Source organism: Sinohyriopsis cumingii, chromosome 5 (genome assembly GCF_028554795.1).
Source record: "Sinohyriopsis cumingii isolate HCF-2022 chromosome 5, ASM2855479v2, whole genome shotgun sequence".
In the NCBI taxonomy this organism is placed as follows: Eukaryota; Metazoa; Mollusca; class Bivalvia; order Unionida; family Unionidae; genus Sinohyriopsis; species Sinohyriopsis cumingii.
The window spans coordinates 137,208,138-137,222,997 of record NC_142965.1 but is presented as its reverse complement, the minus strand read 5'-3'; the positions used below and the strand labels follow the sequence as shown (position 1 = coordinate 137,222,997).

General features: G+C 34.8%; 1 protein-coding gene and 1 long non-coding RNA gene across 2 annotated transcripts in view; one reads left to right on the top strand and one right to left on the bottom strand.

Moving 5' to 3' along the window:
- The window catches only part of LOC149800323 (ATP-dependent (S)-NAD(P)H-hydrate dehydratase-like), a 269,318-nt gene that overhangs the window by 63,819 nt on the left and 190,639 nt on the right, over positions 1-14,860 (bottom strand). The window lies entirely within an intron of this gene.
- LOC149800324 (uncharacterized) overlaps positions 9,455-14,860 on the top strand; it is a 53,765-nt gene continuing 48,359 nt past the window's right edge. Inside the window, exons 1-2 of the long non-coding RNA XR_016421360.1 lie at positions 9,455-9,651; positions 10,518-10,680. This is a non-coding gene — a long non-coding RNA (uncharacterized LOC149800324). The remainder of the gene's footprint in view (positions 9,652-10,517; positions 10,681-14,860) is intronic.

Below are 14,860 nucleotides of genomic sequence, written 5' to 3'. Positions count from 1 at the left end.
GAAAGTATTAATGAACATACAAGTGTTTTAGTGACATCAACTGAAAGATATTTGCGAATGGAACTGATGCGTCTCAGCTCAAGATATGCAGCCTTGCACATGTTCATGACATGCTGGTGCAATGTAAGAGTACTGTCCAGAGTGACACCTAGGTTTTGTACTGACTGTGTGAATTTAATGTAGGTATTAATGATATTTTTTGTTTGAGGTAAAGGATATGACTGAGAAAGTCTTTGTGTTGTGATCAGAATGACCTCAGTTTTATCATCATTCATCTGCAGCTTGTTACATGTCATCCATGATTTCACATCAGAAATGCACCTCTCTACACCTTGGATGGTAGCATCAACTTCAGTTGGGTAGCTACATTTGTATATTTGGGTGTTGTCAGCGTACAAATGGTGAGACATTGGATGATGATCTATGACATCTGAGAGCAGCTGAGTGTATACAATGAAGAGAACAGGTCCAAGAACAGACCACTGTGGAACACCACAGCATAGATTAACTGGTCTGGAGTGTATTCCATTTGCAGACACAATTAGTGTCCTGTTGACCAAGTAGGACTTGAACCAAGGCTGTATCATGAATGCCAAATACATGCTGGAGACACTGAAGTGATATATCATGGTCTATTGTGCCAAATGCTGCAGACAAATCAAGGAGGGTGAGAAATGTAATTTTTTCACTATCCAAAGCAGAGCAAATGTCATTAGCTACTTTTAGAAGAGTAGTTTCAGTAAAATAAAATAAACCTTTCTCTTGACTCTTGGATATATTTTCGATTCAAATCCTTTCATCCAATTTTGAAGTTTAATCCCTGCAGGAAGTAACAGATAATGTTTGATATCTCTTTATTGAAAAAAGTATATTGCTGTACATGTAATCAAAATATGTGAGTGACGCTGAATTTACTGACTTTAAAACGTAAACATTATGTAATTATACACCGGAATATAAATATATAACAGTTTCTTAACAGTTTTAATCTGTTCCCTTTCTACCTAAAAATAGCATGTATGTGTGTGTGTGATTTAGAATTTTAACATAGCTTTAACAATTTTAGTCATATCAATGCCTTCAGTGTGGCAGTTTATAGTGATGTCTAGCACAGGGGCATCATGCTGCAAACATGTAGCATCATGTCCCATCCAGTCATATTATCTTGAAGCCAGGCTGACCAGACCTAACACTAACCCCTCAATGCTTAGCACCGAAAAAGGTAGCTGGTAGTACCATTTTTATAAGTCTTTGGTATGATTCAGCCAAGGTTTTAACCCATGACCTCTTGCATCTGAGGCGGATACTCTAACCACTTATGCCACTGAGGTGGTCATAAAAATAGTGCATATCAACATACAGAGATGCCTAGCATCATTCAATAGCGCCTATCATCATACAGAGATGTCTAGCATCATTCAGTAGCGCCTATCATCATACAGAAATGCCTAGCCACATACAATAGTGCCTAACATCATTCAGTAGTGCCTAACATCATTCCGTAGTGCCTAGTATCATTCAATACTGCCTAGCCACATACGATAGTGCCTAATATTATTCAGTAGTGCTTAGCATCATACATTAGCACCACCCATCATTCAATAGTGGCTATCATCATGCAGAGATGCCTAGCATCATTCAATATTGCCTATTATCATACATGGATGTCTACAATCATTCAATAGTGCCTAGCCACATACGATAGTGCCTAGCATCATTCAATAATTATAGGTTACTGCATTTGTATGGGAAAACATGAATTTTTTTTTATATATGGAATATTACATGACCTTGGTAGTGCAGTACGTCCATCCGACAAAACGAGTTCATATTTTCCATACAAATGCAGTAACCTTTCTATTATATGCTCATTTTCTTATTCTACCTAAGGCTTAATTATATAAACAAAATACACTACATGTACAAGAAAAAACGTAAATGAATGTATGCCGTATTCCAAACTAAATACACAAGCGCAGATTCATCATTACACAACAAGACAACAACATTATTAATGTTAAACGAAAGTTGGAGTCATATTGTGTATGAATGCGCATTGCATAAAGTTTTCCATTTGATCTGGAATGAATAGCTTTTGGTATTTTTGTCGATTCTACGTAATTTTGTGATTATGGACTGGATTCTACTGTGCAAATTGTACATGAAATACATCGGATTGAAGCAGCGTGGGAGAAGCATGTTTACATCTGCAAGTGTTTGTTCTGTCATTGACTATTTGAAATCATAATGTGGGAAAAATAGTAAGTGTTTCGACTGCAATTATCAAAAAGACGCTACTGAATTTAATGTTTATTTCATTTTGAGTGTAGTAAGGAGGATGTAATTGCACTTGGAATATAGTCGAAATTACAGTACAATTTTGAAATGTGTAATCAAGCTTGAGAACTCATGACATCGCTCATGTAATTCGGATTTGCAGAACTGCAAAGCACATTTTGAGGAAATTCAGAATGTAAAACTGTTAAGTATATTTTTTGCCATTCTTATTACTAGCTAAAGGAGACAGTTTATGCCTTTATAACTTGCATGTTATTTGTAGGTACCAAGCAATTTTATGAAATCTGTCATCTATTGCCAAAAGCCACAACACTTTATCAAAAAGGTAAATGCGGACTGTAGCAAAGTCCAAGAAACATCTGCTTTAGTTCATTCAGAAACAAATTTAATTAACCAAAACATAAAGCATCTGCTACACGAGAGTACATTGATTTGTTTACAAAGTAGTTCCTTATACACTATTGGGCACTTGTGTCCTGCACGTGAGTGCAATATGAAGGTGTGCAATCTCTTAAAATACTGAATGATTCTGACAGTGTAAAGTTAACGGAGAAGAAAATGAGCATAAAATAATGACTATCATCATACAGCGATGCCTACATCATTCAGTAGTGCCTAGCCACATACGATAGTGCCTAACATCATCTGTAGCACCTAGCATCATACATTAGTGTCTATCACCATACTAAGTTCAGCATACAACAGTTCCTAACATCATACAACAGTTACAGTACATCATACAATAGTGACTAGCATCATAAATTTGTGCCTAACATCATACAACAGGGTCTAACATCTTACAATAGTGCATAGCGTCATAAAGTAGTGCATCATACAATATTGCCTAGCCTAAAACAGTATTGTCTTGTGTCATATGATAGTGTCTAGCTTCACATAGTGCCCAGCATCATAGGATAGTGTGTGTCTAGCATCATACAATAGAGTCTAGCATCATAAAGTAGAGCATCATACAATATTGCCTAGCATCAAACAGTATCTAGCTTCACCAAGTATTACCCAGCATCATAAGATAGTGTGTGTCTAGCATCATAGAATAGAGCCTAGCATCATACACTCAGGTACCTATCTGAATTTCTTCCCATCAGTGATTAGCAATGCAGACCTATACAACTTCCTCCTGGGCATGGGTCAGATAACGAATTTTAAACCACACATTAAGATTTTAAAAAAATGGATAATACCAGGTCATGGTCTGGAATTGTCTTGCTGTCTATATGTCAGAAATGGATAATACCAAGTCATGGTCTGGAATTGTCTTGCTGTCTATATGTTAGAAATGGATAATACCAGGTCATGGTCTGGAATTGTCTTGCTGTCTATATGTTAGAAATGGATAATACCAGGTCATGGTCCAGAATTGTCTTGCTGTCTATATGTTAGAAATGGATAATACCAGGTCATGGTCTGGAATTGTCTTGCTGTCTATATGTTAGAAATGGATAATACCAAGTCATGGGCTGGAGTTGTCTTGCTGTCTATATGTTAGAAATGGATAATACCAGGTCATGGTCTGGAATTGTCTTGCTGTCTATATGTTAGAAATGGATAATACCAGGTCAAGGGCTGGAATTGTCTTGCTGTCTATATGTTAGAAATGGATATTACCAGGTCATGGTCTGGAATTGTCTTGCTGTCTATATGTTAGAAATGGATAATACCAAGTCATGGGCTGGAATTGTCTTGCTGTCTATATGTTAGAAATGTCTAATACAAAACCTGTGCTTGATGTGCACAGAACTGTATGTGACCATTATTTATGTGACCATTATCTCTGTTTTAGAGTTAAAAACAGTAAACCTGTCTATACAGGGCTTGCAGGTGGTTAGACCATTATCCATTTTACAGACTGGTGTCATTTATTTACTTGTGAAATAGTTCATAAATGTTATTCGTATTAAACAAGTCCATTTATAAAAAGGTTTCTTCTATGGAAGGTTTCACTGTTGTTGGAAATGTCTGACAAGATACTACTGAGTGGCTAGGATTAATGAGTCTGTCTGTGTCCACTGGTCAGCAAATGTCCTCTGACCTTTTCTCAGCCCCTCATGGGAGTGAATGGACACCAGATGGACTGAGGTCCATAAATGAAATGTCAAATAGTGATGATAACAATGCATATTACCCCTGGTGGACTACTATGACCAGTGGTCAATACTGTCTGAAAACACTAACACATTGTAGATACAGATAAGCACAGACTTTATGAAAATATATATATATATATATATATATATATATATATATATATATATATATATATATATATATATATATATATAAATCATGCTATGACAACCTTGAAATTTTTAAGAGGTAAGCTCATATAAGGAAATTAAAATTTATTTGTAATATTTTTATGCTACACTGCCTTTGTTTTGTATGCTTTTTGATGGAGGAGTTGGTGGTGGTGCCTAAACTTACTTAGCACTTTATATCCAGGAGTGTGCTGTAGTGCTATTAAACCTTATACATGTACCTACCTACATACATGTACCTACCTACATACATGTACCTACCTACATACATGTACCTACCTACATACATGTACCTACCTACATACATGTACCTACCTACATACATGTACCTACCTACATACATGTACCTACCTACATACATGTACCTACCTACATTCATGTACCTACCTACATACATGTACCTACCTACATACATGTACCTACCTACATACATGTACCTACCTACATACATGTACCTACCTACATTCATGTACCTACCTACATACATGTACCTACCTACATACATGTACCTACCTACATACATGTACCTACCTACATTCATGTACCTACCTGCATACATGTACCTACCTACATTCATGTACATACTGTCAGAGGTATGCTCATCTCATAGGTTATAAATTATTAGTTTTATAACTTTTATGTAAAATACATTAACATGTGATTACACCTATCACATCATTAAAAAGATCATTTAATATTATGATTAAAAAACTACCAGGAAAAACTTGATGGTAATTAGACACTTGGTTTACTTAAAGCTCTTGATGTATTTAAAAACATTTATACTGTTGAAACGTGTTATAAAAAAAATCACAGAAGGCTGATCATAAAATGATGTCTTTCTTTTCCATTCTAGTATGAATAAGGGTCATACAAAAATCTTTCTTTTTCATTCTAGTATGAATAAGGGTCATACAAAAATTTTTTTTTTTCCATTCTAGTATGAATAAGGGTCATACAAAAATCTTTTTTTTCTATTCTAGTATGAATAAGGGTCATACAAAAATCTTTCTTTTTCATTCTAGTATGAATAAGGGTCATACAAAAATCTTTCTTTTCCATTCTAGTATGAATAAGGGTCATATAAAAATCTTTCTTTTCCAATCTAGTCCTGAATTTACCTTGAAGAATCAGCTCCTGAATTTCCATTGAAGATTACCATTTGATAGAAGTCAAGTCTCTTTATTAGACAAGCAGATGATCTTCAAATGAGTGGCTGTCACATACTGGGCATTGTCCAGTTTAATGACCAACACCTTGCTGTAATGGACCTAAGAAGCAAGCTTCCCTCCTGTTTCACCTGCTGCTGTTATTTAAATGTGATAACATGGGAAAGTTTATGTGTGTTTTTTTTTTTTTAAATAGACGCCTTCATGTGAGTCTTCATATTGCAGGCATATGGGGGAAGGTTTGAATAACTATCCAACCACCCTAAAAAAAACAAATTTTCAACTTGAACCGATTGTCAAATTTGAGAACTGTAAATACTAAGTCTACATGAAACATATATTTTACTTAATTAAGGACTACTGTACAAAATCTACAAGGAATCATCTCTAATTAGGCCTGTTTCTATGATGATGATATCTGATACTAACTCTCCAAGCAGTGAAAATAATTTGGTCCAACTAAATACGAAAGAAAGAAAGAAAGAAAGAAAGAAAGAAAGAAAGAAAAAAGAAAGAAAGAAAGAAAGAAAGGAAGGAAGGAAGGAAGGAAGGAAGGAAGGAAGGAAAGAAAGAACAGCTGACATGATATACCCTTAAATACAGTCCCTTGCTGGAATAAGATGAAATAACAGCCACATTATCATATAAGAATATGATAATGTCACATCAAGGGATATGCATTTGGAATTATTCACAGCATAAGACTGAAAATTCTTAATTAACAAGGAAAATGACCAAATTTTATTCACAGCTAATCCTAAAATTTGAGCTATCATAAAATACTGGAATTGAGATGCCTACTGTCTACATGGATTATGCTGACATGACAGTTAATTACTCAATTTAATTTACAGAAGCAATATCTTCACAAAATTGATACAAATCAGGCACATTGCTGTATTTATTTTCCTCCATCTGAATACATCTGTGGTAACAATTAAGGTATAATTTAATTAGAGGCATTTAGTTGTTCTAAATTTAATTAAAAAAAATTAAATTCCTTTAATACATTACTTGTTTAGATCCTTTGAAAGATTTACAATGCAATTAAAATACACAAATACCAGTCTACTTTAATTTTTCTTCATTTACTGTATGTACTTTCTTATAAGACAGATTCAAATGCAAACTTCAGAGACCAAAATCTGTTTTCACATAATGTGCCAGCAGATCAATGTCTATGCAGTTTGTTCTCAGGAATAAGAAGGAAGAACCATCAAAGACCCTGATTTTCTGGTGCAGTATGCAATGACAGATCAGGGTCTATGCTGTTTCAGTATGACCTGACTTGTACGCAAGCATAAATGGTATTAAGTACAACAATAAAGCATGCAAATGCTATTCTTGTTCCAGAATTTTCCTTTTGCATACATTATGACCTGTGGTTGTTTTAGGGATTTGTCAAAGTCCTTTGTTTTGTAAACATATTTTTGGACATTTACTCCTGGCCAAATATTCCAATAAGTTTAATTGAAGAGAAATACATTTGAAGTGAAGAGCTGTTAATCCATGAAAGTGAATCAGAAAAGCTGTCAGTAACAATGATTGATAATCCTCTGAGGGATTTACACTTTGTGATTAGGGCAACCATAATCTGAAACAACTGTTCAGATCTAACAATAATCATGGTCGCAATAAAATTCTTCAGATGTAATCATTATAAAATTAATGCCAAATTCTTCCTCCTTCAAGAATATGGAAGCTGGAAATAAATAATGTATCTCCTGACCAGTTTCTGGCATTATTTAGTACTTTTAATACTTGTGATAATGGAGTCTGAAAATATTAGCACTGAATGTCTAAAAGGGGCTGACCTCAATCAAGGAGACATGGAGATACCCATTCATTTAGTGCTGAAAGGGCAAAGGAGTAACAACTATGGGTACAACCAGTCTCAGACAGCACAAGCAAATACCAGTAGTTTTTCTCCCTCTTTCATAGAATTAAATCCTAATAAATGAAATCTGTCTGATCAGAGCAACTGAATAAATGTTTGATAATACATGTACTGAACTGGAGTCCATTTATCACTTTCAAAAACAAGAGGCTACGTTCTCCCATACAGAGAGAGAGAGAGAGATAGAGAGAGAGAGAGAGAGAGAGATATTACACTGCTCTTCTTTCTTTTATTTAGCTATCTTGTTTCCTATCTTTCCTACCATATTTTGTAGTAGCATACAAGTATATGTACAAAAAAAGAGATGATGTAATGATGACTTTCCTGCAAGTGTTTGGTAAAACTATCAAACTGTCTCTTCTTTGAATGGCTATATTTTGTATTTTCTAAGTCACACCAACCTTCACTGAAACTATTATTGGATGGAGCTGCAAATTACTTATTATATTTAATAAATTGATGATCAATTTTTTTGCCACTTAAAGTATACTTTTTAAGAAGTGACAAAAGACCTGCATGCTACTAAACACAGATTGAAAAATGATTGCTGTGCCATAACTGCTTTGAATCCACTAGGTAGCAATGTCAGAAAACATCATCCAACCAACAACAAAAAAATCATCTACAGTAATTGCCTTGAATTCATTATGCACAACACCAGAAAACATTGTCCAACAAAAAACACAAACAAAAATCCGCCCAAACCGTTTCTGTGCAATAACTGCTTTGAATCCAATGGGATAGCAAGACCAGAAAACATTGTACAACTAAAAAAAATTGCTGTACAGTCATTGCCTTGAATCAATTAGATAGGAACACCAGAAAACATTGTCCAACAAAAAACCCAGAGAATATTTTAAAGTTATGCTTTCCTGGATAACACAATCCTTGTACTAATTATCACGACAATACCAAGCGATAAAATATATTTAATGGGAATTAAACTTAACGATGAGAATTTTCAATATAATTAAGTGGTACACTCTTCCTCTACATTTCATAACAACAAAGTCTTGCTAACAACTTTCCTTTCCCTGGCATACTCCAACTTATGTTTCCAACCAATGTCAAAGTTATCACCAGGAACTCAGTAATCAATTAATTAATTAATTAGCTTGTTGGTTCATTCATTCATTTCATTATTATTATTATTATTATTATTATTATTATTATTATTATTATCATTATTATTATTATTATTATTGACAACCATTGGCAGTGCTTACATTAATTATGATCTTGGTCAGTACTTGGTCAATATACCAGGCCAGCAGTGATTTGCTATCCAAGGTTTAGGTTTGGGTGTTTTTGGTTTTTGTTGGATTTAATTGTACATGGTAGCCAGTATATTTGGTGGAGGAAGAAATGCCATATATATATATATATATATATATATATATATATATATATATATATATATATATATATATATATATATATATATATATATATATATATACATACACACACACACACATACATATATTCCATCTACATTAGGTGTTGACATTGACATGTAATAATTTCATTGTCGCTATTTCTTTATCTTCTAAAACTGAATGCCTACAAACATATTTATGTGTAAGTGCAGTATTTACACAATTCATCAAGTGGCATGTAAATATACAAGTGGCCCTGATCATTATTTTAGCATGAAAAAGGAAAAATGTCCAACAGGTATGTCACTATTATGACTCATTCAACAGGTGAAATGTATTCCTGTCATGACTCAATTATGAGATCTATTGGATCTCTGTTATGACTCAATTATCAAGAGAGATATATATCCTGTTGTAATATATACACTAAAGTTTCATCCAGATACACCTGTAGATAATAGAGAATGCGCTGTAAGTCAAAGCTATTACCATTGTGGTTATTACTTTTTTTTGACCTTCAATTATCTGAAATATGAATATTTAAAAAGAAAATGATTTTTATGACTCTAATAACTTGCTTCAAAATTAGTGTTGAAAACAGGAATTGGGGCTTGATTCACCTAGGAATTAAGGTATGTAAAAAATGTATGTAATGCAAAACAAACCAATTCATAAACTTAAAGAAAATTTTATATATATATATATATATATATATATATATATATATATATATATATATATATATATATATATATATATATATATATATATGTATGTATGTATGTATATATATGTATGTATGTATCTCTCTCTCTCTCTATATATATATATATATATATATATATATATATATATATATATATATATATTCTTTGTTTTTCTGTAATGTAACCATGAAGGCTATGTTACAGTACCTTATAAGAGTACTGTATATCTATCTTGTAATAAAGTACCTCATAATAAGGTATTGCTGTGTATATCTTGTAATAAAGTACCTTATAGAGGAATACTGTATATGTCTTGTAATAAAGTACCTTATAGTGAGGGAGTGCTGTATATCTGTCTTGTAATGTATACATCTTGTAATAAATTACTTATAGTGATGGAGTGCTGTATATCTGTATTGTAATAAAGTACCTTATAGTAAGGGAATGTTGCATGTCTGGTAGTATTGTACCTTATAGTAAGTGACTTCTGTGTCTTGTAATAAAGTCCATTATAGTGATGAAGTGCTGTATATATCTTATAATAAAGTACCTTATAGTGAGGGAGTGCTGTATATTTGCATTGTAATAAAGTACCTTATAGTGAGGGAATGCTGTATACCTTTATAATGCTCTGTCTCAATAATAAAAGTGTGCCTGTTGTATGTATGATATGGAAACTGATGGAATGATCTCCTTTATGAATTATGTAAAAACTTTTAAAATTCTTTAATATCAAATACCATTACTGGAACCTGCATGGCTCACCGACCTACTATACACTATATCTCCAGGTACTGTCTGATGTATGTACAGCTTGTACATATCAATCTTTGCAGTTTCCTGTTTCAACAATTTTGCTAATGACCAAAACTTTAACTATGAAACAAAGAACCAGCATAGAAATCCAAAATACTGTAACACACTGACATGCGATCTAACAGAGGCAAGTTTCTGGTGAGTTTCAATGTGAATTGAATTTCATTTTACTTGAATGACTTTTACTCTCACTGCATTATATTTGTTTCTTTATGACTTTGTTATTCCTGTATAGATGTATATAATCGAAATATAAGAATGAGTGATGGAAGGATATCAAGTTCTCAACACCTATACTATCCAGCAACATTACACCATGTGGCAACACAATTCAATATACACATGTTGATCAACAGTCACTATTGTTTTAAAAAGCATTTATTTGCACTGACCATCGAGAAAAGTATATCAAAATTTGGTCAAGGACTGGGAGAGATGCCAAAGCTTAATCCTAATTAGCAATAATCTTTAATTAGATAATCTGAGTGACCTGAGTATATGAATCTAATGGAAAATAGATAGGACGGCAAACATTGGTACAAGCTGATGAGATATTTAAAGAATATTGTACATGCAATAATGTAATAGTATCAGACAGTAATTAACAGGCAATAATAGTGGAAACATGTTGCTGTGTACTAAATACAAAATACAAAAAAATGTTGGTGCTGGTGATGGTGGAGTTGGTAATGAACATCGTAACGTCACTTCAGGTGGTGTATACCATTATGTACTCACTCATAAGTCAAGTCAAATTGCAAACAACCAAGATGATAATCTGCTGTAGCATAATTCACCTGCAGATCATGGTCTACACTGTTTGTTCTACTGATTACTCCTAACAAACTGCACAGACCCAGCTCTGCCGGTGCATTAAACAATGGCAGATCTGGGTCTCTGCAGTTGGACAAGTTTTATTGGCGAGTGTATTTGTTATGTAAGAAAATATGTATAAACAGATTATGTATTCACTAAGGTGGTGTATACACACACACACACACACACACATATATATAACATGTACAAGACATCTGTTGTTCTGGTTGTAGGGTTTAATGCCATTTTTCAGCACACAATAGGCTATACATGGTGGCCAGTATTACTGGTGGAGGAAGAACCCAGGAAATCCCAGCAAAGAACCACCGACCCTCGAGAAGCTACTGGCAAGCTTTCTCACATACCCACATTGGCTGAATCAGAGATTCGAAACCAAGTGGACAGAGGTGAGATGGCAGTGATCCATAATGGAGAGCGCCTTAGACCACTCGGCCACTCGGGGCCCCCAAGAAATCTGTATTTATGAATAGTGTCGAGCAGCACCTCAGCACTAAAGTAACAATATGAAGCCAATGAAAAGTCAAGGCTTAAAAATTTAAAAATGAGTAACTGCATAAAACGTTTCAAAAGAAAAACTGTTCTAAATTAATGTAACGATAAAGTACTATAAATAAAATCTTAAGGTCAAAATTGGTTGAATAAAACCATATCCTCAAGAAGTCCAACATTTTTCTCTGACTGTACATGATCTTAATTGATTTCGGAATAAAACAACTTCTGTCTCAAAGAGTGGAGTCAATGCATTAAATAAGAACGTGTTCCATGATAGCTGGACACTGGCAGGGTACTCATTATGGAGGAGGTTCACCTTTCACTCATAACCAGCACAGTACCACCTGATCTCTGCAATTTATTTGTATGTGAGGTATGCTACTCTCCAAGGTTGATCCTGATGTTCTGAAGCTTGTTTTTGGAATGTCGATCCAACATTGTTTTTAAGATGCTGATTTAAACAAAATTTGAACTCACAACATGAATGTTTCCAGTCTGAAATTGGTGAATACAGTGCAGCTTTGGCTGCTTTATTTGCCCTTTCATGACCCATAATACCAATGAGACCAAGAAGCCAATATTACAAAGTACTTATTCCAGAAAGTGTGAATTTATTTTTTTACACAAAAGATCTTTTAGTTGAACCTGACCTGCCATTCTCCTTGACGACCATTGCAAGGGGTTACTAATTAATAATGAAGTTATATCTATATTATGGGACATACAACTGATATTATATGGTTCCTGACAGCAAGAGAGGAATCCGTCTGTCTGTCTGTTTAATGTAGCTTTAACAATTTTTCAGTTATATCACTATTATGCCTGCTGTGTGACAGTTTATAGTGATGTCTAGCAGTGGGGTATCATGCCGCAGACATGTAGCATAGCATGATGTCCTACCCAGTTACATTATCCTGACACCAGGCCAACCAGTCCTAACACTAACATCTTAATGCTGAGCGCCAAGCGAGTCAGCTGCTATCACCAGTTTTATAAATAGTTGGTATGACTCAGCTAGGGTTCAGACCTGCAACCTACCGCAGCCGAGGTGGATGCTCTAACCTAACTAGGCCACTGGAGCATTCAATATTTCTTTAGCAAGTTCTTATCTAAAATTATGACCCATTGTTAATTAAGGGGGCCTTCTTGTCCTTGAGTAAAATGAAAGTTAAGTTCAATAAACTTTTCAAGTGATATTACCATTTACATTTACTTATAAGATGTGACCCACTGCAAACTACACAGACCCAGATCTGCCATCACATAATGTGCCATAAGATCTGGTTCTGTGCAGTTTATTAGGAGTAATCAGTATAACAAACAGCATTGACCCCAATCTGTGGACACATTATGCTATGGTAGATCTGGCTCTTTGTTGTTTAAAGTTTGACTCGACATATAAGCAAGTACATATGGTAAGCACTTTGAAAGGCAAAAATTAGGCATCGGTGACCATTACTAGAACTTTGCATTAGAATCTTCCAGCAAAAACTATTTATCATCAAATGGAGTCCATTATATATTATTTATTTGGGTTGGTGTTTATGGCACAGCAATACAAATAGGTTATTTAGTGCCAAGGGCAACTTGAGTAATGTGACATGCATTTAGTAACAAGGCAATTGGAGTAAATTGCCACGCATTTAGTGCCAAGGGCACTTGGAGTAAAGTGTCATGCATTTAGTGCCAAGGCAATTGGAGTAAAGTGCCATGCATTTAGTGCCAAGAACAATTGGAGCAATGTGTCATGCATTTAGTGCCAAGGCAATTGGAGTTAAGTGCCAAGCATTTAGTACCAAAGCAATTGGAGTAAAGTGCCATGCATTTAGTGCCAAGGCAATTGGAGTAAAGTGCCATGCATTTAGTGCCAAGGACAATTGGAGTTAAGTGCCAAGCATTTAGTACCAAAGCAACTGGAGTAAAATGTCCTGCATTTAGTAACAAGGACAATTGGAGTAAAGTGTCATGCATTTAGTAACAAGGACAATTGGAGTTAAGTGCCATGCATTTAGTGCCAAGGCAATTGGAGTAAAGTGCCATGCATTTAGTGCCAAGGACAATTGGAGTTAAGTGCCAAGCATTTAGTAACAAGGCAATTGGAGTAAAGTGCCATGCATTTAGTGCCAATGACAATTGGAGTAAAGTGTCATGCATTTAGTGCCAAGGCAATTGGAGTAAAGTGCCATGCATTTAGTGCCAAGGCAACTGAAGTAAAGTGCCTTGCATTTAGTGACAAAGGCAATTGGAGTAAAGTGCCATGCATTTAGTGCCAATGACAATTGGAGTAAAGTGTCATGCATTTAGTGCCAAGGCAATTGGAGTAAAGTGCCATGCATTTAGTGCCAATGACAATTGGAGTAAAGTGTCATGCATTTAGTGCCAAGGCAATTGGAGTAAAGTGCCATGCATTTAGTGCCAAGGCAACTGGAGTAAAGTGCCTTGCATTTAGTGACAAGGGCAACTGGAGTAAAGTGCCATGCATTTAGTGCCAAGGCAACTGGAGTAAAGTGCCTTGCATTTAGTGACAAGGGCAATTGGAGTAAAGTGTCATGCATTTAGTGACAAGGGCAATTGGAGTAAAGTGTCATGCATTTAGTGCCAAGGACAATTGGAGTAAAGTGCCTTGCATTTAGTAACAAGGCAGTTGGAGTAAAGTGTCATGCATTTAGTGCCAAGGCAATTGGAGTAAAGTGCCATGCATTTAGTGCCAAGGCAATTGGAGTGAAGTGCCTTGCATTTAGTGACAAGGGCAATTGGAGTATAGTGTCATGCATTTAGTGCCAAGGACAATTGGAGTAAAGTGCCATGCATTTAGTGCCAAGGCAATTGGAGTAAAGTACCTTGCATTTAGTAACAAGACAATTGGAGTAAAGTGTCATGCATTTAGTGCCAAGGACAATTGGAGTAAAGTGCCATGCATTTAGTGCCAAGGATAATTGGAGTAAAGTTCTATGCATTTAGTGCCAAGGCAATTGGAGTAAAGTGCCTT